The sequence below is a fragment of the Triplophysa dalaica genome, chromosome 20 (assembly GCF_015846415.1).
Source record: "Triplophysa dalaica isolate WHDGS20190420 chromosome 20, ASM1584641v1, whole genome shotgun sequence".
NCBI lineage: Eukaryota > Metazoa > Chordata > Actinopteri > Cypriniformes > Nemacheilidae > Triplophysa > Triplophysa dalaica.
Genome location: NC_079561.1, coordinates 14,025,682 through 14,050,229, shown reverse-complemented (window position 1 = coordinate 14,050,229; position 24,548 = coordinate 14,025,682). Strand labels below are relative to the sequence as shown.

Below are 24,548 nucleotides of genomic sequence, written 5' to 3'. Positions count from 1 at the left end.
CTGCAGAGTGAGCGCTATATGAGCCCGCTTTCAGCGTCATCTTTCGCTTACGGCCATACCACCCTGAGCGCGCCCGATCTCGTCCGATCTCGGAAGCTAAGCAGGGTCGGGCCTGGTTAGTACTTGGATGGGAGACCGCCTGGGAATACCAGGTGCTGTAAGCTTTTGGTCTTGGCTTTCCTTCCAATGTCCCGTTCCCTTTTGAGCGGGTTTCATGCTTCCCGTCCCGCGCGCGCCCGTTCTCTGCTCTAGCTCTTCTCTTTGCGTGTTGAACCTTTAGTTGCTTAGGTGTCCGCTTGGTCTACTGCACGGTCAGTTTAAATGAGCTGCGAGCAAGACAGCGCATCTAGGCCGAACAGGCCGATGTTGATGTCAAGGAGGTTCACTGTCAATTAAGTCCAATGCGCGCACTTTGAAAAATCTGAACTATTTGTGTGTGTGTGTGTGTGTGTTTGTGTGTGTGTGTTTGCTTGTTTAATTATTTACTCAATCTCTTACTTTATTTAATAATTACCCCCACTGTCGATGAGTGGTTGGTCGTGGCCACTTACGTTTGCCTAAACCTCTTTGGATGCATTCGTCATGAGCCATGAGAAACCTTGGTCCTTGACAACGGCCAGCTTGCATATTAAAAACATTTTTGCTTACAATAGGTGTCATATATCTAGCTTATTATTTATATATAGTGAGATAGCTCCAGCTAATTTTTGTTCCACGTTTCCTCTCTCTTACGCTCTCCTTTTTGTTTGTTACTTGATTTTTCGCTTTCAGAAACGGAGCGCTGTAGATATAGAGACGCAGCAAGAAAGGCGCATCCTAAAATACATTTATAGCCCACTCTTATTTTTTTTTTTTAAGAACGCGCAAAATGGTGAAGAGACCGTGCGACAAAAAAATTGAAGTGTACAGGAATCTGATGTGAGATTGTTTTTCAAGACTCCGTCTTTTCTTTAGCATAAATGCCAAGAAGTAAAACACGGCAAGGATTTGCGAGTCGAGTCGACTCCTCCTGAGTGAAGTAAATCTGTACAAAAAATGATAGCGAGTCGAAAGGCGTACTTTTAACACGGAAAAATGATGGGCTAGCCTAAAGCATTCGAGACACCATGGCCGTGTAAAATGAATGATTCGTTTGTAGGCGTCAGTTCGACTAATACTGAATTCGAAATATGCACGGAGGGAATGTGTGACCAATGAAAACGAAGTTAAAATATAAGCTTAATTTCCGCTTGATTTTAAGCCTGCCTTCAAGACGGCCCAAATACGAAAAGGAGGCACGTGAGTTATGAAGCGAACGGGTCAGAGAGAGCTTGCAGAGTGAGCGCTATATGAGCCCGCTCTCAGCGTCATCTTTCGCTTACGGCCATACCACCCTGAGCGCGCCCGATCTCGTCCGATCTCGGAAGCTAAGCAGGGTCGGGCCTGGTTAGTACTTGGATGGGAGACCGCCTGGGAATACCAGGTGCTGTAAGCTTTTGGTCTTGGCTTTCCTTCCAATGTCCCGTTCCCTTTTGAGCGGGTTTCATGCTTCCCGTCCCGCGCGCGCCCGTTCTCTGCTCTAGCTCTTCTCTTTGCGTTTTGAACCTTTAGTTGCTTAGGTGTCCGCTTGGTCTACTGCACGGTCAGTTTAAATGAGCTGCGAGCAAGACAGCGCATCTAGGCCGAACAGGCCGATGTTGATGTCAAGGAGGTTCACTGTCAATTAAGTCCAATGCGCGCACTTTGAAAAATCTGAACTATTTGTGTGTGTGTGTGTGTGTGTTTGTGTGTGTGTGTTTGCTTGTTTAATTATTTACTCAATCTCTTACTTTATTTAATAATTACCCCCACTGTCGAAGAGTGGTTGGTCATAGCCACTTACGTTTGCCTAAACCTCTTTGGATGCATTCGTCATGAGCCATGAGAAACCTTGGTCCTTGACAACGGCCAGCTTGCATATTAAAAACATTTTTGCTTATAATAGGTGTCATATATCTAGCTTATTATTTATATATAGTGAGATAGCTCCAGCTAATTTTTGTTCCACGTTTCCTCTCTCTTACGCTCTCCTTTTTGTTTGTTACTTGATTTTTCGCTTTCAGAAACGGAGCGCTGTAGATATAGAGACGCAGCAAGAAAGGCGCATCCTAAAATACATTTATAGCCCACTCTTATTTTTTTTTTTTAAGAACGCGCAAAATGGTGAAGAGACCGTGCGACAAAAAAAATTGAAGTGTACAGGAATCTGATGTGAGATTGTTTTTCAAGACTCCGTCTTTTCTTTAGCATAAATGCCAAGAAGTAAAACACGGCAAGGATTTGCGAGTCGAGTCGACTCCTCCTGAGTGAAGTAAATCTGTACAAAAAATGATAGCGAGTCGAAAGGCGTACTTTTAACACGGAAAAATGATGGGCTAGCCTAAAGCATTCGAGACACCATGGCCGTGTAAAATGAATGATTCGTTTGTAGGCGTCAGTTCGACTAATACTGAATTCGAAATATGCACGGAGGGAATGTGTGACCAATGAAAACGAAGTTAAAATATAAGCTTAATTTCCGCTTGATTTTAAGCCTGCCTTCAAGACGGCCCAAATACGAAAAGGAGGCACGTGAGTTATGAAGCGAACGGGTCAGAGAGAGCCTGCAGAGTGAGCGCTATATGAGCCCGCTTTCAGCGTCATCTTTCGCTTACGGCCATACCACCCTGAGCGCGCCCGATCTCGTCCGATCTCGGAAGCTAAGCAGGGTCGGGCCTGGTTAGTACTTGGATGGGAGACCGCCTGGGAATACCAGGTGCTGTAAGCTTTTGGTCTTGGCTTTCCTTCCAATGTCCCGTTCCCTTTTGAGCGGGTTTCATGCTTCCCGTCCCGCGCGCGCCCGTTCTCTGCTCTAGCTCTTCTCTTTGCGTGTTGAACCTTTAGTTGCTTAGGTGTCCGCTTGGTCTACTGCACGGTCAGTTTAAATGAGCTGCGAGCAAGACAGCGCATCTAGGCCGAACAGGCCGATGTTGATGTCAAGGAGGTTCACTGTCAATTAAGTCCAATGCGCGCACTTTGAAAAATCTGAACTATTTGTGTGTGTGTGTGTGTGTTTGTGTGTGTGTGTTTGCTTGTTTAATTATTTACTCAATCTCTTACTTTATTTAATAATTACCCCCACTGTCGATGAGTGGTTGGTCGTGGCCACTTACGTTTGCCTAAACCTCTTTGGATGCATTCGTCATGAGCCATGAGAAACCTTGGTCCTTGACAACGGCCAGCTTGCATATTAAAAACATTTTTGCTTACAATAGGTGTCATATATCTAGCTTATTATTTATATATAGTGAGATAGCTCCAGCTAATTTTTGTTCCACGTTTCCTCTCTCTTACGCTCTCCTTTTTGTTTGTTACTTGATTTTTCGCTTTCAGAAACGGAGCGCTGTAGATATAGAGACGCAGCAAGAAAGGCGCATCCTAAAATACATTTATAGCCCACTCTTATTTTTTTTTTTTAAGAACGCGCAAAATGGTGAAGAGACCGTGCGACAAAAAAAATTGAAGTGTACAGGAATCTGATGTGAGATTGTTTTTCAAGACTCCGTCTTTTCTTTAGCATAAATGCCAAGAAGTAAAACACGGCAAGGATTTGCGAGTCGAGTCGACTCCTCCTGAGCGAAGTAAATCTGTACAAAAAATGATAGCGAGTCGAAAGGCGTACTTTTAACACGGAAAAATGATGGGCTAGCCTAAAGCATTCGAGACACCATGGCCGTGTAAAATGAATGATTCGTTTGTAGGCGTCAGTTCGACTAATACTGAATTCGAAATATGCACGGAGGGAATGTGTGACCAATGAAAACGAAGTTAAAATATAAGCTTAATTTCCGCTTGATTTTAAGCCTGCCTTCAAGACGGCCCAAATACGAAAAGGAGGCACGTGAGTTATGAAGCGAACGGGTCAGAGAGAGCCTGCAGAGTGAGCGCTATATGAGCCCGCTTTCAGCGTCATCTTTCGCTTACGGCCATACCACCCTGAGCGCGCCCGATCTCGTCCGATCTCGGAAGCTAAGCAGGGTCGGGCCTGGTTAGTACTTGGATGGGAGACCGCCTGGGAATACCAGGTGCTGTAAGCTTTTGGTCTTGGCTTTCCTTCCAATGTCCCGTTCCCTTTTGAGCGGGTTTCATGCTTCCCGTCCCGCGCGCGCCCGTTCTCTGCTCTAGCTCTTCTCTTTGCGTGTTGAACCTTTAGTTGCTTAGGTGTCCGCTTGGTCTACTGCACGGTCAGTTTAAATGAGCTGCGAGCAAGACAGCGCATCTAGGCCGAACAGGCCGATGTTGATGTCAAGGAGGTTCACTGTCAATTAAGTCCAATGCGCGCACTTTGAAAAATCTGAACTATTTGTGTGTGTGTGTGTGTGTTGTGTGTGTGTGTTTGCTTGTTTAATTATTTACTCAATCTCTTACTTTATTTAATAATTACCCCCACTGTCGAAGAGTGGTTGGTCGTGGCCACTTACGTTTGCCTAAACCTCTTTGGATGCATTCGTCATGAGCCATGAGAAACCTTGGTCCTTGACAACGGCCAGCTTGCATATTAAAAACATTTTTGCTTACAATAGGTGTCATATATCTAGCTTATTATTTATATATAGTGAGATAGCTCCAGCTAATTTTTGTTCCACGTTTCCTCTCTCTTACGCTCTCCTTTTTGTTTGTTACTTGATTTTTCGCTTTCAGAAACGGAGCGCTGTAGATATAGAGACGCAGCAAGAAAGGCGCATCCTAAAATACATTTATAGCCCACTCTTATTTTTTTTTTTTAAGAACGCGCAAAATGGTGAAGAGACCGTGCGACAAAAAAAATTGAAGTGTACAGGAATCTGATGTGAGATTGTTTTTCAAGACTCCGTCTTTTCTTTAGCATAAATGCCAAGAAGTAAAACACGGCAAGGATTTGCGAGTCGAGTCGACTCCTCCTGAGCGAAGTAAATCTGTACAAAAAATGATAGCGAGTCGAAAGGCGTACTTTTAACACGGAAAAATGATGGGCTAGCCTAAAGCATTCGAGACACCATGGCCGTGTAAAATGAATGATTCGTTTGTAGGCGTCAGTTCGACTAATACTGAATTCGAAATATGCACGGAGGGAATGTGTGACCAATGAAAACGAAGTTAAAATATAAGCTTAATTTCCGCTTGATTTTAAGCCTGCCTTCAAGACGGCCCAAATACGAAAAGGAGGCACGTGAGTTATGAAGCGAACGGGTCAGAGAGAGCCTGCAGAGTGAGCGCTATATGAGCCCGCTTTCAGCGTCATCTTTCGCTTACGGCCATACCACCCTGAGCGCGCCCGATCTCGTCCGATCTCGGAAGCTAAGCAGGGTCGGGCCTGGTTAGTACTTGGATGGGAGACCGCCTGGGAATACCAGGTGCTGTAAGCTTTTGGTCTTGGCTTTCCTTCCAATGTCCCGTTCCCTTTTGAGCGGGTTTCATGCTTCCCGTCCCGCGCGCGCCCGTTCTCTGCTCTAGCTCTTCTCTTTGCGTGTTGAACCTTTAGTTGCTTAGGTGTCCGCTTGGTCTACTGCACGGTCAGTTTAAATGAGCTGCGAGCAAGACAGCGCATCTAGGCCGAACAGGCCGATGTTGATGTCAAGGAGGTTCACTGTCAATTAAGTCCAATGCGCGCACTTTGAAAAATCTGAACTATTTGTGTGTGTGTGTGTGTGTGTTTGTGTGTGTGTGTTTGCTTGTTTAATTATTTACTCAATCTCTTACTTTATTTAATAATTACCCCCACTGTCGAAGAGTGGTTGGTCATAGCCACTTACGTTTGCCTAAACCTCTTTGGATGCATTCGTCATGAGCCATGAGAAACCTTGGTCCTTGACAACGGCCAGCTTGCATATTAAAAACATTTTTGCTTACAATAGGTGTCATATATCTAGCTTATTATTTATATATAGTGAGATAGCTCCAGCTAATTTTTGTTCCACGTTTCCTCTCTCTTACGCTCTCCTTTTTGTTTGTTACTTGATTTTTCGCTTTCAGAAACGGAGCGCTGTAGATATAGAGACGCAGCAAGAAAGGCGCATCCTAAAATACATTTATAGCCCACTCTTATTTTTTTTTTTTAAGAACGCGCAAAATGGTGAAGAGACCGTGCGACAAAAAAAATTGAAGTGTACAGGAATCTGATGTGAGATTGTTTTTCAAGACTCCGTCTTTTCTTTAGCATAAATGCCAAGAAGTAAAACACGGCAAGGATTTGCGAGTCGAGTCGACTCCTCCTGAGTGAAGTAAATCTGTACAAAAAATGATAGCGAGTCGAAAGGCGTACTTTTAACACGGAAAAATGATGGGCTAGCCTAAAGCATTCGAGACACCATGGCCGTGTAAAATGAATGATTCGTTTGTAGGCGTCAGTTCGACTAATACTGAATTCGAAATATGCACGGAGGGAATGTGTGACCAATGAAAACGAAGTTAAAATATAAGCTTAATTTCCGCTTGATTTTAAGCCTGCCTTCAAGACGGCCCAAATACGAAAAGGAGGCACGTGAGTTATGAAGCGAACGGGTCAGAGAGAGCCTGCAGAGTGAGCGCTATATGAGCCCGCTTTCAGCGTCATCTTTCGCTTACGGCCATACCACCCTGAGCGCGCCCGATCTCGTCCGATCTCGGAAGCTAAGCAGGGTCGGGCCTGGTTAGTACTTGGATGGGAGACCGCCTGGGAATACCAGGTGCTGTAAGCTTTTGGTCTTGGCTTTCCTTCCAATGTCCCGTTCCCTTTTGAGCGGGTTTCATGCTTCCCGTCCCGCGCGCGCCCGTTCTCTGCTCTAGCTCTTCTCTTTGCGTGTTGAACCTTTAGTTGCTTAGGTGTCCGCTTGGTCTACTGCACGGTCAGTTTAAATGAGCTGCGAGCAAGACAGCGCATCTAGGCCGAACAGGCCGATGTTGATGTCAAGGAGGTTCACTGTCAATTAAGTCCAATGCGCGCACTTTGAAAAATCTGAACTATTTGTGTGTGTGTGTGTGTGTGTTTGTGTGTGTGTGTTTGCTTGTTTAATTATTTACTCAATCTCTTACTTTATTTAATAATTACCCCCACTGTCGAAGAGTGGTTGGTCATAGCCACTTACGTTTGCCTAAACCTCTTTGGATGCATTCGTCATGAGCCATGAGAAACCTTGGTCCTTGACAACGGCCAGCTTGCATATTAAAAACATTTTTGCTTATAATAGGTGTCATATATCTAGCTTATTATTTATATATAGTGAGATAGCTCCAGCTAATTTTTGTTCCACGTTTCCTCTCTCTTACGCTCTCCTTTTTGTTTGTTACTTGATTTTTCGCTTTCAGAAACGGAGCGCTGTAGATATAGAGACGCAGCAAGAAAGGCGCATCCTAAAATACATTTATAGCCCACTCTTATTTTTTTTTTTTAAGAACGCGCAAAATGGTGAAGAGACCGTGCGACAAAAAAAATTGAAGTGTACAGGAATCTGATGTGAGATTGTTTTTCAAGACTCCGTCTTTTCTTTAGCATAAATGCCAAGAAGTAAAACACGGCAAGGATTTGCGAGTCGAGTCGACTCCTCCTGAGCGAAGTAAATCTGTACAAAAAATGATAGCGAGTCGAAAGGCGTACTTTTAACACGGAAAAATGATGGGCTAGCCTAAAGCATTCGAGACACCATGGCCGTGTAAAATGAATGATTCGTTTGTAGGCGTCAGTTCGACTAATACTGAATTCGAAATATGCACGGAGGGAATGTGTGACCAATGAAAACGAAGTTAAAATATAAGCTTAATTTCCGCTTGATTTTAAGCCTGCCTTCAAGACGGCCCAAATACGAAAAGGAGGCACGTGAGTTATGAAGCGAACGGGTCAGAGAGAGCCTGCAGAGTGAGCGCTATATGAGCCCGCTTTCAGCGTCATCTTTCGCTTACGGCCATACCACCCTGAGCGCGCCCGATCTCGTCCGATCTCGGAAGCTAAGCAGGGTCGGGCCTGGTTAGTACTTGGATGGGAGACCGCCTGGGAATACCAGGTGCTGTAAGCTTTTGGTCTTGGCTTTCCTTCCAATGTCCCGTTCCCTTTTGAGCGGGTTTCATGCTTCCCGTCCCGCGCGCGCCCGTTCTCTGCTCTAGCTCTTCTCTTTGCGTGTTGAACCTTTAGTTGCTTAGGTGTCCGCTTGGTCTACTGCACGGTCAGTTTAAATGAGCTGCGAGCAAGACAGCGCATCTAGGCCGAACAGGCCGATGTTGATGTCAAGGAGGTTCACTGTCAATTAAGTCCAATGCGCGCACTTTGAAAAATCTGAACTATTTGTGTGTGTGTGTGTGTGTTGTGTGTGTGTGTTTGCTTGTTTAATTATTTACTCAATCTCTTACTTTATTTAATAATTACCCCCACTGTCGAAGAGTGGTTGGTCATAGCCACTTACGTTTGCCTAAACCTCTTTGGATGCATTCGTCATGAGAAACCTTGGTCCTTGACAACGGCCAGCTTGCATATTAAAAACATTTTTGCTTACAATAGGTGTCATATATCTAGCTTATTATTTATATATAGTGAGATAGCTCCAGCTAATTTTTGTTCCACGTTTCCTCTCTCTTACGCTCTCCTTTTTGTTTGTTACTTGATTTTTCGCTTTCAGAAACGGAGCGCTGTAGATATAGAGACGCAGCAAGAAAGGCGCATCCTAAAATACATTTATAGCCCACTCTTATTTTTTTTTTTTAAGAACGCGCAAAATGGTGAAGAGACCGTGCGACAAAAAAAATTGAAGTGTACAGGAATCTGATGTGAGATTGTTTTTCAAGACTCCGTCTTTTCTTTAGCATAAATGCCAAGAAGTAAAACACGGCAAGGATTTGCGAGTCGAGTCGACTCCTCCTGAGCGAAGTAAATCTGTACAAAAAATGATAGCGAGTCGAAAGGCGTACTTTTAACACGGAAAAATGATGGGCTAGCCTAAAGCATTCGAGACACCATGGCCGTGTAAAATGAATGATTCGTTTGTAGGCGTCAGTTCGACTAATACTGAATTCGAAATATGCACGGAGGGAATGTGTGACCAATGAAAACGAAGTTAAAATATAAGCTTAATTTCCGCTTGATTTTAAGCCTGCCTTCAAGACGGCCCAAATACGAAAAGGAGGCACGTGAGTTATGAAGCGAACGGGTCAGAGAGAGCCTGCAGAGTGAGCGCTATATGAGCCCGCTTTCAGCGTCATCTTTCGCTTACGGCCATACCACCCTGAGCGCGCCCGATCTCGTCCGATCTCGGAAGCTAAGCAGGGTCGGGCCTGGTTAGTACTTGGATGGGAGACCGCCTGGGAATACCAGGTGCTGTAAGCTTTTGGTCTTGGCTTTCCTTCCAATGTCCCGTTCCCTTTTGAGCGGGTTTCATGCTTCCCGTCCCGCGCGCGCCCGTTCTCTGCTCTAGCTCTTCTCTTTGCGTGTTGAACCTTTAGTTGCTTAGGTGTCCGCTTGGTCTACTGCACGGTCAGTTTAAATGAGCTGCGAGCAAGACAGCGCATCTAGGCCGAACAGGCCGATGTTGATGTCAAGGAGGTTCACTGTCAATTAAGTCCAATGCGCGCACTTTGAAAAATCTGAACTATTTGTGTGTGTGTGTGTGTGTGTGTGTGTGTGTGTGTTTGCTTGTTTAATTATTTACTCAATCTCTTACTTTATTTAATAATTACCCCCACTGTCGAAGAGTGGTTGGTCATAGCCACTTACGTTTGCCTAAACCTCTTTGGATGCATTCGTCATGAGCCATGAGAAACCTTGGTCCTTGACAACGGCCAGCTTGCATATTAAAAACATTTTTGCTTACAATAGGTGTCATATATCTAGCTTATTATTTATATATAGTGAGATAGCTCCAGCTAATTTTTGTTCCACGTTTCCTCTCTCTTACGCTCTCCTTTTTGTTTGTTACTTGATTTTTCGCTTTCAGAAACGGAGCGCTGTAGATATAGAGACGCAGCAAGAAAGGCGCATCCTAAAATACATTTATAGCCCACTCTTATTTTTTTTTTTTAAGAACGCGCAAAATGGTGAAGAGACCGTGCGACAAAAAAAATTGAAGTGTACAGGAATCTGATGTGAGATTGTTTTTCAAGACTCCGTCTTTTCTTTAGCATAAATGCCAAGAAGTAAAACACGGCAAGGATTTGCGAGTCGAGTCGACTCCTCCTGAGCGAAGTAAATCTGTACAAAAAATGATAGCGAGTCGAAAGGCGTACTTTTAACACGGAAAAATGATGGGCTAGCCTAAAGCATTCGAGACACCATGGCCGTGTAAAATGAATGATTCGTTTGTAGGCGTCAGTTCGACTAATACTGAATTCGAAATATGCACGGAGGGAATGTGTGACCAATGAAAACGAAGTTAAAATATAAGCTTAATTTCCGCTTGATTTTAAGCCTGCCTTCAAGACGGCCCAAATACGAAAAGGAGGCACGTGAGTTATGAAGCGAACGGGTCAGAGAGAGCCTGCAGAGTGAGCGCTATATGAGCCCGCTTTCAGCGTCATCTTTCGCTTACGGCCATACCACCCTGAGCGCGCCCGATCTCGTCCGATCTCGGAAGCTAAGCAGGGTCGGGCCTGGTTAGTACTTGGATGGGAGACCGCCTGGGAATACCAGGTGCTGTAAGCTTTTGGTCTTGGCTTTCCTTCCAATGTCCCGTTCCCTTTTGAGCGGGTTTCATGCTTCCCGTCCCGCGCGCGCCCGTTCTCTGCTCTAGCTCTTCTCTTTGCGTGTTGAACCTTTAGTTGCTTAGGTGTCCGCTTGGTCTACTGCACGGTCAGTTTAAATGAGCTGCGAGCAAGACAGCGCATCTAGGCCGAACAGGCCGATGTTGATGTCAAGGAGGTTCACTGTCAATTAAGTCCAATGCGCGCACTTTGAAAAATCTGAACTATTTGTGTGTGTGTGTGTGTGTGTTGTGTGTGTGTGTTTGCTTGTTTAATTATTTACTCAATCTCTTACTTTATTTAATAATTACCCCCACTGTCGAAGAGTGGTTGGTCATAGCCACTTACGTTTGCCTAAACCTCTTTGGATGCATTCGTCATGAGCATGAAACCTTGGTCCTTGACAACGGCCAGCTTGCATATTAAAAACATTTTTGCTTATAATAGGTGTCATATATCTAGCTTATTATTTATATATAGTGAGATAGCTCCAGCTAATTTTTGTTCCACGTTTCCTCTCTCTTACGCTCTCCTTTTTGTTTGTTACTTGATTTTTCGCTTTCAGAAACGGAGCGCTGTAGATATAGAGACGCAGCAAGAAAGGCGCATCCTAAAATACATTTATAGCCCACTCTTATTTTTTTTTTTTAAGAACGCGCAAAATGGTGAAGAGACCGTGCGACAAAAAAAATTGAAGTGTACAGGAATCTGATGTGAGATTGTTTTTCAAGACTCCGTCTTTTCTTTAGCATAAATGCCAAGAAGTAAAACACGGCAAGGATTTGCGAGTCGAGTCGACTCCTCCTGAGCGAAGTAAATCTGTACAAAAAATGATAGCGAGTCGAAAGGCGTACTTTTAACACGGAAAAATGATGGGCTAGCCTAAAGCATTCGAGACACCATGGCCGTGTAAAATGAATGATTCGTTTGTAGGCGTCAGTTCGACTAATACTGAATTCGAAATATGCACGGAGGGAATGTGTGACCAATGAAAACGAAGTTAAAATATAAGCTTAATTTCCGCTTGATTTTAAGCCTGCCTTCAAGACGGTCCAAATACGAAAAGGAGGCACGTGAGTTATGAAGCGAACGGGTCAGAGAGAGCCTGCAGAGTGAGCGCTATATGAGCCCGCTTTCAGCGTCATCTTTCGCTTACGGCCATACCACCCTGAGCGCGCCCGATCTCGTCCGATCTCGGAAGCTAAGCAGGGTCGGGCCTGGTTAGTACTTGGATGGGAGACCGCCTGGGAATACCAGGTGCTGTAAGCTTTTGGTCTTGGCTTTCCTTCCAATGTCCCGTTCCCTTTTGAGCGGGTTTCATGCTTCCCGTCCCGCGCGCGCCCGTTCTCTGCTCTAGCTCTTCTCTTTGCGTGTTGAACCTTTAGTTGCTTAGGTGTCCGCTTGGTCTACTGCACGGTCAGTTTAAATGAGCTGCGAGCAAGACAGCGCATCTAGGCCGAACAGGCCGATGTTGATGTCAAGGAGGTTCACTGTCAATTAAGTCCAATGCGCGCACTTTGAAAAATCTGAACTATTTGTGTGTGTGTGTGTGTGTGTGTGTGTGTGTGTTTGCTTGTTTACTCAATCTCTTACTTTATTTAATAATTACCCCCACTGTCGAAGAGTGGTTGGTCATAGCCACTTACGTTTGCCTAAACCTCTTTGGATGCATTCGTCATGAGCCATGAGAAACCTTGGTCCTTGACAACGGCCAGCTTGCATATTAAAAACATTTTTGCTTATAATAGGTGTCATATATCTAGCTTATTATTTATATATAGTGAGATAGCTCCAGCTAATTTTTGTTCCACGTTTCCTCTCTCTTACGCTCTCCTTTTTGTTTGTTACTTGATTTTTCGCTTTCAGAAACGGAGCGCTGTAGATATAGAGACGCAGCAAGAAAGGCGCATCCTAAAATACATTTATAGCCCACTCTTATTTTTTTTTTTTTAAGAACGCGCAAAATGGTGAAGAGACCGTGCGACAAAAAAAATTGAAGTGTACAGGAATCTGATGTGAGATTGTTTTTCAAGACTCCGTCTTTTCTTTAGCATAAATGCCAAGAAGTAAAACACGGCAAGGATTTGCGAGTCGAGTCGACTCCTCCTGAGCGAAGTAAATCTGTACAAAAAATGATAGCGAGTCGAAAGGCGTACTTTTAACACGGAAAAATGATGGGCTAGCCTAAAGCATTCGAGACACCATGGCCGTGTAAAATGAATGATTCGTTTGTAGGCGTCAGTTCGACTAATACTGAATTCGAAATATGCACGGAGGGAATGTGTGACCAATGAAAACGAAGTTAAAATATAAGCTTAATTTCCGCTTGATTTTAAGCCTGCCTTCAAGACGGTCCAAATACGAAAAGGAGGCACGTGAGTTATGAAGCGAACGGGTCAGAGAGAGCCTGCAGAGTGAGCGCTATATGAGCCCGCTTTCAGCGTCATCTTTCGCTTACGGCCATACCACCCTGAGCGCGCCCGATCTCGTCCGATCTCGGAAGCTAAGCAGGGTCGGGCCTGGTTAGTACTTGGATGGGAGACCGCCTGGGAATACCAGGTGCTGTAAGCTTTTGGTCTTGGCTTTCCTTCCAATGTCCCGTTCCCTTTTGAGCGGGTTTCATGCTTCCCGTCCCGCGCGCGCCCGTTCTCTGCTCTAGCTCTTCTCTTTGCGTGTTGAACCTTTAGTTGCTTAGGTGTCCGCTTGGTCTACTGCACGGTCAGTTTAAATGAGCTGCGAGCAAGACAGCGCATCTAGGCCGAACAGGCCGATGTTGATGTCAAGGAGGTTCACTGTCAATTAAGTCCAATGCGCGCACTTTGAAAAATCTGAACTATTTGTGTGTGTGTGTGTGTGTGTGTGTGTGTGTGTTTGCTTGTTTAATTATTTACTCAATCTCTTACTTTTTTTTATAATTACCCCCACTGTCGAAGAGTGGTTGGTCATAGCCACTTACGTTTGCCTAAACCTCTTTGGATGCATTCGTCATGAGCAGAAACCTTGGTCCTTGACAACGGCCAGCTTGCATATTAAAAACATTTTTGCTTATAATAGGTGTCATATATCTAGCTTATTATTTATATATAGTGAGATAGCTCCAGCTAATTTTTGTTCCACGTTTCCTCTCTCTTACGCTCTCCTTTTTGTTTGTTACTTGATTTTTCGCTTTCAGAAACGGAGCGCTGTAGATATAGAGACGCAGCAAGAAAGGCGCATCCTAAAATACATTTATAGCCCACTCTTATTTTTTTTTTTTAAGAACGCGCAAAATGGTGAAGAGACCGTGCGACAAAAAAAATTGAAGTGTACAGGAATCTGATGTGAGATTGTTTTTCAAGACTCCGTCTTTTCTTTAGCATAAATGCCAAGAAGTAAAACACGGCAAGGATTTGCGAGTCGAGTCGACTCCTCCTGAGCGAAGTAAATCTGTACAAAAAATGATAGCGAGTCGAAAGGCGTACTTTTAACACGGAAAAATGATGGGCTAGCCTAAAGCATTCGAGACACCATGGCCGTGTAAAATGAATGATTCGTTTGTAGGCGTCAGTTCGACTAATACTGAATTCGAAATATGCACGGAGGGAATGTGTGACCAATGAAAACGAAGTTAAAATATAAGTTTAATTTCCGCTTGATTTTAAGCCTGCCTTCAAGACGGTCCAAATACGAAAAGGAGGCACGTGAGTTATGAAGCGAACGGGTCAGAGAGAGCCTGCAGAGTGAGCGCTATATGAGCCCGCTTTCAGCGTCATCTTTCGCTTACGGCCATACCACCCTGAGCGCGCCCGATCTCGTCCGATCTCGGAAGCTAAGCAGGGTCGGGCCTGGTTAGTACTTGGATGGGAGACCGCCTGGGAATACCAGGTGCTGTAAGCTTTTGGTCTTGGCTTTCCTTCCAATGTCCCGTTCCCTTTTGAGCGGGTTTCATGCTTCCCGTCCCGCGCGCGCCCGTTCTCTGCTCTAGCTGTTCTCTTTGCGTGTTGAACCTTTAGTTGCTTAGGTGTCCGCTTGGTCTACTGCACGGTCAGTTTAAATGAGCTGCGAGCAAGACAGCGCATCTAGGCCGAACAGGCCGATGTTGATGTCAAGGAGGTTCACTGTCAATTAAGTCCAATGCGCGCACTTTGAAAAATCTGAACTATTTGTGTGTGTGTGTGTGTGTGTGTGTGTGTGTGTGTGTTTGCTTGTTTACTCAATCTCTTACTTTTTTTATAATTACCCCCACTGTCGAAGAGTGGTTGGTCATAGCCACTTACGTTTGCCTAAACCTCTTTGGATGCATTCGTCATGAGAAACCTTGGTCCTTGACAACGGCCAGCTTGCATATTAAAAACATTTTTGCTTATAATAGGTGTCATATATCTAGCTTATTATTTATATATAGTGAGATAGCTCCAGCTAATTTTTGTTCCACGTTTCCTCTCTCTTACGCTCTCCTTTTTGTTTGTTACTTGATTTTTCGCTTTCAGAAACGGAGCGCTGTAGATATAGAGACGCAGCAAGAAAGGCGCATCCTAAAATACATTTATAGCCCACTCTTATTTTTTTTTTTTTAAGAACGCGCAAAATGGTGAAGAGACCGTGCGACAAAAAAAATTGAAGTGTACAGGAATCTGATGTGAGATTGTTTTTCAAGACTCCGTCTTTTCTTTAGCATAAATGCCAAGAAGTAAAACACGGCAAGGATTTGCGAGTCGAGTCGACTCCTCCTGAGCGAAGTAAATCTGTACAAAAAATGATAGCGAGTCGAAAGGCGTACTTTTAACACGGAAAAATGATGGGCTAGCCTAAAGCATTCGAGACACCATGGCCGTGTAAAATGAATGATTCGTTTGTAGGCGTCAGTTCGACTAATACTGAATTCGAAATATGCACGGAGGGAATGTGTGACCAATGAAAACGAAGTTAAAATATAAGTTAATTTCCGCTTGATTTTAAGCCTGCCTTCAAGACGGTCCAAATACGAAAAGGAGGCACGTGAGTTATGAAGCGAACGGGTCAGAGAGAGCCTGCAGAGTGAGCGCTATATGAGCCCGCTTTCAGCGTCATCTTTCGCTTACGGCCATACCACCCTGAGCGCGCCCGATCTCGTCCGATCTCGGAAGCTAAGCAGGGTCGGGCCTGGTTAGTACTTGGATGGGAGACCGCCTGGGAATACCAGGTGCTGTAAGCTTTTGGTCTTGGCTTTCCTTCCAATGTCCCGTTCCCTTTTGAGCGGGTTTCATGCTTCCCGTCCCGCGCGCGCCCGTTCTCTGCTCTAGCTGTTCTCTTTGCGTGTTGAACCTTTAGTTGCTTAGGTGTCCGCTTGGTCTACTGCACGGTCAGTTTAAATGAGCTGCGAGCAAGACAGCGCATCTAGGCCGAACAGGCCGATGTTGATGTCAAGGAGGTTCACTGTCAATTAAGTCCAATGCGCGCACTTTGAAAAATCTGAACTATTTGTGTGTGTGTGTGTGTGTGTGTGTGTGTTTGCTTGTTTACTCAATCTCTTACTTTTTTTTATAATTACCCCCACTGTCGAAGAGTGGTTGGTCATAGCCACTTACGTTTGCCTAAACCTCTTTGGATGCATTCGTCATGAGAAACCTTGGTCCTTGACAACGGCCAGCTTGCATATTAAAAACATTTTTGCTTATAATAGGTGTCATATATCTAGCTTATTATTTATATATAGTGAGATAGCTCCAGCTAATTTTTGTTCCACGTTTCCTCTCTCTTACGCTCTCCTTTTTGTTTGTTACTTGATTTTTCGCTTTCAGAAACGGAGCGCTGTAGATATAGAGACGCAGCAAGAAAGGCGCATCCTAAAATACATTTATAGCCCACTCTTATTTTTTTTTTTTTAAGAACGCGCAAAATGGTGAAGAGACCGTGCGACAAAAAAAATTGAAGTGTACAGGAATCTGATGTGAGATTGTTTTTCAAGACTCCGTCTTTTCTTTAGCATAAATGCCAAGAAGTAAAACACGGCAAGGATTTGCGAGTCGAGTCGACTCCTCCTGAGCGAAGTAAATCTGTACAAAAAATGATAGCGAGTCGAAAGGCGTACTTTTAACACGGAAAAATGATGGGCTAGCCTAAAGCATTCGAGACACCATGGCCGTGTAAAATGAATGATTCGTTTGTAGGCGTCAGTTCGACTAATACTGAATTCGAAATATGCACGGAGGGAATGTGTGACCAATGAAAACGAAGTTAAAATATAAGTTTAATTTCCGCTTGATTTTAAGCCTGCCTTCAAGACGGTCCAAATACGAAAAGGAGGCACGTGAGTTATGAAGCGAACGGGTCAGAGAGAGCCTGCAGAGTGAGCGCTATATGAGCCCGCTTTCAGCGTCATCTTTCGCTTACGGCCATACCACCCTGAGCGCGCCCGATCTCGTCCGATCTCGGAAGCTAAGCAGGGTCGGGCCTGGTTAGTACTTGGATGGGAGACCGCCTGGGAATACCAGGTGCTGTAAGCTTTTGGTCTTGGCTTTCCTTCCAATGTCCCGTTCCCTTTTGAGCGGGTTTCATGCTTCCCGTCCCGCGCGCGCCCGTTCTCTGCTCTAGCTGTTCTCTTTGCGTGTTGAACCTTTAGTTGCTTAGGTGTCCGCTTGGTCTACTGCACGGTCAGTTTAAATGAGCTGCGAGCAAGACAGCGCATCTAGGCCGAACAGGCCGATGTTGATGTCAAGGAGGTTCACTGTCAATTAAGTCCAATGCGCGCACTTTGAAAAATCTGAACTATTTGTGTGTGTGTGTGTGTGTGTGTGTGTGTGTTTGCTTGTTTACTCAATCTCTTACTTTTTTTTATAATTACCCCCACTGTCGAAGAGTGGTTGGTCATAGCCACTTACGTTTGCCTAAACCTCTTTGGATGCATTCGTCATGAGAAACCTTGGTCCTTGACAACGGCCAGCTTGCATATTAAAAACATTTTTGCTTATAATAGGTGTCATATATCTAGCTTATTATTTATATATAGTGAGATAGCTCCAGCTAATTTTTGTTCCACGTTTCCTCTCTCTTACGCTCTCCTTTTTGTTTGTTACTTGATTTTTCGCTTTCAGAAACGGAGCGCTGTAGATATAGAGACGCAGCAAGAAAGGCGCATCCTAAAATACATTTATAGCCCACTCTTATTTTTTTTTTTTAAGAACGCGCAAAATGGTGAAGAGACCGTGCGACAAAAAAAATTGAAGTGTACAGGAATCTGATGTGAGATTGTTTTTCAAGACTCCGTCTTTTCTTTAGCATAAATGCCAAGAAGTAAAACACGGCAAGGATTTGCGAGTCGAGTCGACTCCTCCTGAGCGAAGTAAATCTGTACAAAAAATGATAGCGAGTCGAAAGGCGTACTTTTAACACGGAAAAATGATGGGCTAGCCTAAAGCATTCGAGACACCATGGCCGTGTAAAATGAATGATTCGTTTGTAGGCGTCAGTTCGACTAATACTGAATTCGAAATATGCACGGAGGGAATGTGTGACCAATGAAAACGAAGTTAAAATATAAGTTTAATTTCCGCTTGATTTTAAGCCTGCCTTCAAGACGGTCCAAATACGAAAAGGAGGCACGTGAGTTATGAAGCGAACGGGTCAGAGAGAGCCTGCAGAGTGAGCGCTATATGAGCCCGCTTTCAGCGTCATCTTTCGCTTACGGCCATACCACCCTGAGCGCGCCCGATCTCGGAAGCTAAGCAGGGTCGGGCCTGGTTAGTACTTGGATGGGAGACCGCCTGGGAATACCAGGTGCTGTAAGCTTTTGGTCTTGGCTTTCCTTCCAATGTCCCGTTCCCTTTTGAGCGGGTTTCATGCTTCCCGTCCCGCGCGCGCCCGTTCTCTGCTCTAGCTGTTCTCTTTGCGTGTTGAACCTTTAGTTGCTTAGGTGTCCGCTTGGTCTACTGCACGGTCAGTTTAAATGAGCTGCGAGCAAGACAGCGCATCTAGGCCGAACAGGCCGATGTTGATGTCAAGGAGGTTCACTGTCAATTAAGTCCAATGCGCGCACTTTGAAAAATCTGAACTATTTGTGTGTGTGTGTGTGTGTGTGTGTGTGTGTGTGTGTGTGTGTTTGCTTGTTTACTCAATCTCTTACTTTTTTTTATAATTACCCCCACTGTCGAAGAGTGGTTGGTCATAGCCACTTACGTTTGCCTAAACCTCTTTGGATGCATTCGTCATGAGAAACCTTGGTCCTTGACAACGGCCAGCTTGCATATTAAAAACATTTTTGCTTATAATAGGTGTCATATATCTAGCTTATTATTTATATATAGTGAGATAGCTCCAGCTAATTTTTGTTCCACGTTTCCTCTCTCTTACGCTCTCCTTTTTGTTTGTTACTTGATTTTTCGCTTTCAGAAACGGAGCGCTGTAGATATAGAGACGCAGCAAGAAAGGCGCATCCTAAAATACATTTATAGCCCACTCTTATTTTTTTTTTTTTAAGAACGCGCAAAATGGTGAAGAGACCGTGCGACAAAAAAAATTGAAGTGTACAGGAATCTGATGTGAGATTGTTTTTCAAGACACCGTCTTTTCTTTAGCATAAATGCCAAGAAGTAAAACACGGCAAGGATTTGCGAGTCGAGTCGACTCCTCCTGAGCGAAGTAAATCTGTACAAAAAATGATAGCGAGTCGAAAGGCGTACTTTTAACACGGAAAAATGATGGGCTAGCCTAAAGCATTCGAGACACCATGGCCGTGTAAAATGAATGATTCGTTTGTAGGCGTCAGTTCGACTAATACTGAATTCGAAATATGCACGGAGGGAATGTGTGACCAATGAAAACGAAGTTAAAATATAAGTTTAATTTCCGCTTGATTTTAAGCCTGCCTTCAAGACGGTCCAAATACGAAAAGGAGGCACGTGAGTTATGAAGCGAACGGGTCAGAGAGAGCCTGCAGAGTGAGCGCTATATGAGCCCGCTTTCAGCGTCATCTTTCGCTTACGGCCATACCACCCTGAGCGCGCCCGATCTCGTCCGATCTCGGAAGCTAAGCAGGGTCGGGCCTGGTTAGTACTTGGATGGGAGACCGCCTGGGAATACCAGGTGCTGTAAGCTTTTGGTCTTGGCTTTCCTTCCAATGTCCCGTTCCCTTTGAGCGGGTTTCATGCTTCCCGTCCCGCGCGCGCCCGTTCTCTGCTCTAGCTGTTCTCTTTGCGTGTTGAACCTTTAGTTGCTTAGGTGTCCGCTTGGTCTACTGCACGGTCAGTTTAAATGAGCTGCGAGCAAGACAGCGCATCTAGGCCGAACAGGCCGATGTTGATGTCAAGGAGGTTCACTGTCAATTAAGTCCAATGCGCGCACTTTGAAAAATCTGAACTATTTGTGTGTGTGTGTGTGTGTGTGTGTGTGTGTGTGTGTTTGCTTGTTTACTCAATCTCTTACTTTTTTTTATAATTACCCCCACTGTCGAAGAGTGGTTGGTCATAGCCACTTACGTTTGCCTAAACCTCTTTGGATGCATTCGTCATGAGAAACCTTGGTCCTTGACAACGGCCAGCTTGCATATTAAAAACATTTTTGCTTATAATAGGTGTCATATATCTAGCTTATTATTTATATATAGTGAGATAGCTCCAGCTAATTTTTGTTCCACGTTTCCTCTCTCTTACGCTCTCCTTTTTGTTTGTTACTTGATTTTTCGCTTTCAGAAACGGAGCGCTGTAGATATAGAGACGCAGCAAGAAAGGCGCATCCTAAAATACATTTATAGCCCACTCTTATTTTTTTTTTTTAAGAACGCGCAAAATGGTGAAGAGACCGTGCGACAAAAAAAATTGAAGTGTACAGGAATCTGATGTGAGATTGTTTTTCAAGACTCCGTCTTTTCTTTAGCATAAATGCCAAGAAGTAAAACACGGCAAGGATTTGCGAGTCGAGTCGACTCCTCCTGAGCGAAGTAAATCTGTACAAAAAATGATAGCGAGTCGAAAGGCGTACTTTTAACACGGAAAAATGATGGGCTAGCCTAAAGCATTCGAGACACCATGGCCGTGTAAAATGAATGATTCGTTTGTAGGCGTCAGTTCGACTAATACTGAATTCGAAATATGCACGGAGGGAATGTGTGACCAATGAAAACGAAGTTAAAATATAAGTTTAATTTCCGCTTGATTTTAAGCCTGCCTTCAAGACGGTCCAAATACGAAAAGGAGGCACGTGAGTTATGAAGCGAACGGGTCAGAGAGAGCCTGCAGAGTGAGCGCTATATGAGCCCGCTTTCAGCGTCATCTTTCGCTTACGGCCATACCACCCTGAGCGCGCCCGATCTCGTCCGATCTCGGAAGCTAAGCAGGGTCGGGCCTGGTTAGTACTTGGATGGGAGACCGCCTGGGAATACCAGGTGCTGTAAGCTTTTGGTCTTGGCTTTCCTTCCAATGTCCCGTTCCCTTTTGAGCGGGTTTCATGCTTCCCGTCCCGCGCGCGCCCGTTCTCTGCTCTAGCTGTTCTCTTTGCGTGTTGAACCTTTAGTTGCTTAGGTGTCCGCTTGGTCTACTGCACGGTCAGTTTAAATGAGCTGCGAGCAAGACAGCGCATCTAGGCCGAACAGGCCGATGTTGATGTCAAGGAGGTTCACTGTCAATTAAGTCCAATGCGCGCACTTTGAAAAATCTGAACTATTTGTGTGTGTGTGTGTGTGTGTGTGTGTGTGTGTTTGCTTGTTTACTCAATCTCTTACTTTTTTTATAATTACCCCCACTGTCGAAGAGTGGTTGGTCATAGCCACTTACGTTTGCCTAAACCTCTTTGGATGCATTCGTCATGAGAAACCTTGGTCCTTGACAACGGCCAGCTTGCATATTAAAAACATTTTTGCTTATAATAGGTGTCATATATCTAGCTTATTATTTATATATAGTGAGATAGCTCCAGCTAATTTTTGTTCCACGTTTCCTCTCTCTTACGCTCTCCTTTTTGTTTGTTACTTGATTTTTCGCTTTCAGAAACGGAGCGCTGTAGATATAGAGACGCAGCAAGAAAGGCGCATCCTAAAATACATTTATAGCCCACTCTTATTTTTTTTTTTTTAAGAACGCGCAAAATGGTGAAGAGACCGTGCGACAAAAAAAATTGAAGTGTACAGGAATCTGATGTGAGATTGTTTTTCAAGACACCGTCTTTTCTTTAGCATAAATGCCAAGAAGTAAAACACGGCAAGGATTTGCGAGTCGAGTCGACTCCTCCTGAGCGAAGTAAATCTGTACAAAAAATGATAGCGAGTCGAAAGGCGTACTTTTAACACGGAAAAATGATGGGCTAGCCTAAAGCATTCGAGACACCATGGCCGTGTAAAATGAATGATTCGTTTGTAGGCGTCAGTTCGACTAATACTGAATTCGAAATATGCACGGAGGGAATGTGTGACCAATGAAAACGAAGTTAAAATATAAGTTTAATTTCCGCTTGATTTTAAGCCTGCCTTCAAGACGGTCCAAATACGAAAAGGAGGCACGTGAGTTATGAAGCGAACGGGTCAGAGAGAGCCTGCAGAGTGAGCGCTATATGAGCCCGCTTTCAGCGTCATCTTTCGCTTACGGCCATACCACCCTGAGCGCGCCCGATCTCGTCCGATCTCGGAAGCTAAGCAGGGTCGGGCCTGGTTAGTACTTGGATGGGAGACCGCCTGGGAATACCAGGTGCTGTAAGCTTTTGGTCTTGGCTTTCCTTCCAATGTCCCGTTCCCTTTTGAGCGGGTTTCATGCTTCCCGTCCCGCGCGCGCCCGTTCTCTGCTCTAGCTGTTCTCTTTGCGTGTTGAACCTTTAGTTGCTTAGGTGTCCGCTTGGTCTACTGCACGGTCAGTTTAAATGAGCTGCGAGCAAGACAGCGCATCTAGGCCGAACAGGCCGATGTTGATGTCAAGGAGGTTCACTGTCAATTAAGTCCAATGCGCGCACTTTGAAAAATCTGAACTATTTGTGTGTGTGTGTGTGTGTGTGTGTGTGTGTGTGTGTTTGCTTGTTTACTCAATCTCTTACTTTTTTTTATAATTACCCCCACTGTCGAAGAGTGGTTGGTCATAGCCACTTACGTTTGCCTAAACCTCTTTGGATGCATTCGTCATGAGAAACCTTGGTCCTTGACAACGGCCAGCTTGCATATTAAAAACATTTTTGCTTATAATAGGTGTCATATATCTAGCTTATTATTTATATATAGTGAGATAGCTCCAGCTAATTTTTGTTCCACGTTTCCTCTCTCTTACGCTCTCCTTTTTGTTTGTTACTTGATTTTTCGCTTTCAGAAACGGAGCGCTGTAGATATAGAGACGCAGCAAGAAAGGCGCATCCTAAAATACATTTATAGCCCACTCTTATTTTTTTTTTTTTAAGAACGCGCAAAATGGTGAAGAGACCGTGCGACAAAAAAAATTGAAGTGTACAGGAATCTGATGTGAGATTGTTTTTCAAGACTCCGTCTTTTCTTTAGCATAAATGCCAAGAAGTAAAACACGGCAAGGATTTGCGAGTCGAGTCGACTCCTCCTGAGCGAAGTAAATCTGTACAAAAAATGATAGCGAGTCGAAAGGCGTACTTTTAACACGGAAAAATGATGGGCTAGCCTAAAGCATTCGAGACACCATGGCCGTGTAAAATGAATGATTCGTTTGTAGGCGTCAGTTCGACTAATACTGAATTCGAAATATGCACGGAGGGAATGTGTGACCAATGAAAACGAAGTTAAAATATAAGCTTAATTTCCGCTTGATTTTAAGCCTGCCTTCAAGACGGTCCAAATACGAAAAGGAGGCACGTGAGTTATGAAGCGAACGGGTCAGAGAGAGCCTGCAGAGTGAGCGCTATATGAGCCCGCTTTCAGCGTCATCTTTCGCTTACGGCCATACCACCCTGAGCGCGCCCGATCTCGTCCGATCTCGGAAGCTAAGCAGGGTCGGGCCTGGTTAGTACTTGGATGGGAGACCGCCTGGGAATACCAGGTGCTGTAAGCTTTTGGTCTTGGCTTTCCTTCCAATGTCCCGTTCCCTTTTGAGCGGGTTTCATGCTTCCCGTCCCGCGCGCGCCCGTTCTCTGCTCTAGCTGTTCTCTTTGCGTGTTGAACCTTTAGTTGCTTAGGTGTCCGCTTGGTCTACTGCACGGTCAGTTTAAATGAGCTGCGAGCAAGACAGCGCATCTAGGCCGAACAGGCCGATGTTGATGTCAAGGAGGTTCACTGTCAATTAAGTCCAATGCGCGCACTTTGAAAAATCTGAACTATTTGTGTGTGTGTGTGTGTGTGTGTGTGTGTGTGTGTGTTTAATTATTTACTCAATCTCTTACTTTTTTTAATAATTACCCCCACTGTCGAAGAGTGGTTGGTCATAGCCACTTACGTTTGCCTAAACCTCTTTGGATGCATTCGTCATGAGAAACCTTGGTCCTTGACAACGGCCAGCTTGCATATTAAAAACATTTTTGCTTATAATAGGTGTCATATATCTAGCTTATTATTTATATATAGTGAGATAGCTCCAGCTAATTTTTGTTCCACGTTTCCTCTCTCTTACGCTCTCCTTTTTGTTTGTTACTTGATTTTTCGCTTTCAGAAACGGAGCGCTGTAGATATAGAGACGCAGCAAGAAAGGCGCATCCTAAAATACATTTATAGCCCACTCTTATTTTTTTTTTTTTAAGAACGCGCAAAATGGTGAAGAGACCGTGCGACAAAAAAAATTGAAGTGTACAGGAATCTGATGTGAGATTGTTTTTCAAGACTCCGTCTTTTCTTTAGCATAAATGCCAAGAAGTAAAACACGGCAAGGATTTGCGAGTCGAGTCGACTCCTCCTGAGCGAAGTAAATCTGTACAAAAAATGATAGCGAGTCGAAAGGCGTACTTTTAACACGGAAAAATGATGGGCTAGCCTAAAGCATTCGAGACACCAT

The 24,548-nt window shown here is 44.4% G+C and overlaps 18 non-coding genes and 1 pseudogene across 18 annotated transcripts; all 19 read left to right on the top strand.

Annotated features, from left to right (window-relative positions):
- Positions 1 to 45: 45 nt before the first annotated feature.
- LOC130409857 (5S ribosomal RNA) lies at positions 46 to 164 on the top strand. The gene has a single exon (XR_008904925.1). It is a non-coding gene; the product is annotated as a 5S ribosomal RNA (ribosomal RNA).
- A 1,191-nt stretch (positions 165 to 1,355) lies between these two features.
- Positions 1,356 to 1,474, top strand: LOC130409856 (5S ribosomal RNA). Its single transcript, XR_008904924.1, has one exon. It is a non-coding gene; the product is annotated as a 5S ribosomal RNA (ribosomal RNA).
- Positions 1,475 to 2,666: 1,192 nt separating this feature from the next.
- LOC130409855 (5S ribosomal RNA) lies at positions 2,667 to 2,785 on the top strand. Its single transcript, XR_008904923.1, has one exon. It is a non-coding gene; the product is annotated as a 5S ribosomal RNA (ribosomal RNA).
- A 1,190-nt stretch (positions 2,786 to 3,975) lies between these two features.
- Positions 3,976 to 4,094, top strand: LOC130409854 (5S ribosomal RNA). The gene has a single exon (XR_008904922.1). It is a non-coding gene; the product is annotated as a 5S ribosomal RNA (ribosomal RNA).
- A 1,189-nt stretch (positions 4,095 to 5,283) lies between these two features.
- On the top strand, positions 5,284 to 5,402 carry LOC130409853 (5S ribosomal RNA). Its single transcript, XR_008904921.1, has one exon. It is a non-coding gene; the product is annotated as a 5S ribosomal RNA (ribosomal RNA).
- Positions 5,403 to 6,594: 1,192 nt separating this feature from the next.
- Positions 6,595 to 6,713, top strand: LOC130409852 (5S ribosomal RNA). The gene has a single exon (XR_008904920.1). It is a non-coding gene; the product is annotated as a 5S ribosomal RNA (ribosomal RNA).
- A 1,192-nt stretch (positions 6,714 to 7,905) lies between these two features.
- On the top strand, positions 7,906 to 8,024 carry LOC130409851 (5S ribosomal RNA). Its single transcript, XR_008904919.1, has one exon. It is a non-coding gene; the product is annotated as a 5S ribosomal RNA (ribosomal RNA).
- Positions 8,025 to 9,206: 1,182 nt separating this feature from the next.
- Positions 9,207 to 9,325, top strand: LOC130409849 (5S ribosomal RNA). Its single transcript, XR_008904917.1, has one exon. It is a non-coding gene; the product is annotated as a 5S ribosomal RNA (ribosomal RNA).
- Positions 9,326 to 10,517: 1,192 nt separating this feature from the next.
- On the top strand, positions 10,518 to 10,636 carry LOC130409848 (5S ribosomal RNA). The gene has a single exon (XR_008904916.1). It is a non-coding gene; the product is annotated as a 5S ribosomal RNA (ribosomal RNA).
- A 1,188-nt stretch (positions 10,637 to 11,824) lies between these two features.
- On the top strand, positions 11,825 to 11,943 carry LOC130409847 (5S ribosomal RNA). The gene has a single exon (XR_008904915.1). It is a non-coding gene; the product is annotated as a 5S ribosomal RNA (ribosomal RNA).
- Positions 11,944 to 13,126: 1,183 nt separating this feature from the next.
- On the top strand, positions 13,127 to 13,245 carry LOC130409846 (5S ribosomal RNA). The gene has a single exon (XR_008904914.1). It is a non-coding gene; the product is annotated as a 5S ribosomal RNA (ribosomal RNA).
- Positions 13,246 to 14,431: 1,186 nt separating this feature from the next.
- On the top strand, positions 14,432 to 14,550 carry LOC130409845 (5S ribosomal RNA). Its single transcript, XR_008904913.1, has one exon. It is a non-coding gene; the product is annotated as a 5S ribosomal RNA (ribosomal RNA).
- Positions 14,551 to 15,728: 1,178 nt separating this feature from the next.
- LOC130409844 (5S ribosomal RNA) lies at positions 15,729 to 15,847 on the top strand. The gene has a single exon (XR_008904912.1). It is a non-coding gene; the product is annotated as a 5S ribosomal RNA (ribosomal RNA).
- Positions 15,848 to 17,019: 1,172 nt separating this feature from the next.
- Positions 17,020 to 17,138, top strand: LOC130409843 (5S ribosomal RNA). The gene has a single exon (XR_008904911.1). It is a non-coding gene; the product is annotated as a 5S ribosomal RNA (ribosomal RNA).
- A 1,173-nt stretch (positions 17,139 to 18,311) lies between these two features.
- LOC130409860 (5S ribosomal RNA) lies at positions 18,312 to 18,420 on the top strand (annotated as a pseudogene).
- Positions 18,421 to 19,606: 1,186 nt separating this feature from the next.
- Positions 19,607 to 19,725, top strand: LOC130409842 (5S ribosomal RNA). The gene has a single exon (XR_008904910.1). It is a non-coding gene; the product is annotated as a 5S ribosomal RNA (ribosomal RNA).
- Positions 19,726 to 20,903: 1,178 nt separating this feature from the next.
- Positions 20,904 to 21,022, top strand: LOC130409841 (5S ribosomal RNA). Its single transcript, XR_008904909.1, has one exon. It is a non-coding gene; the product is annotated as a 5S ribosomal RNA (ribosomal RNA).
- A 1,175-nt stretch (positions 21,023 to 22,197) lies between these two features.
- On the top strand, positions 22,198 to 22,316 carry LOC130409840 (5S ribosomal RNA). The gene has a single exon (XR_008904908.1). It is a non-coding gene; the product is annotated as a 5S ribosomal RNA (ribosomal RNA).
- Positions 22,317 to 23,496: 1,180 nt separating this feature from the next.
- On the top strand, positions 23,497 to 23,615 carry LOC130409873 (5S ribosomal RNA). The gene has a single exon (XR_008904938.1). It is a non-coding gene; the product is annotated as a 5S ribosomal RNA (ribosomal RNA).
- The last annotated feature ends 933 nt before the right edge of the window (positions 23,616 to 24,548 follow it).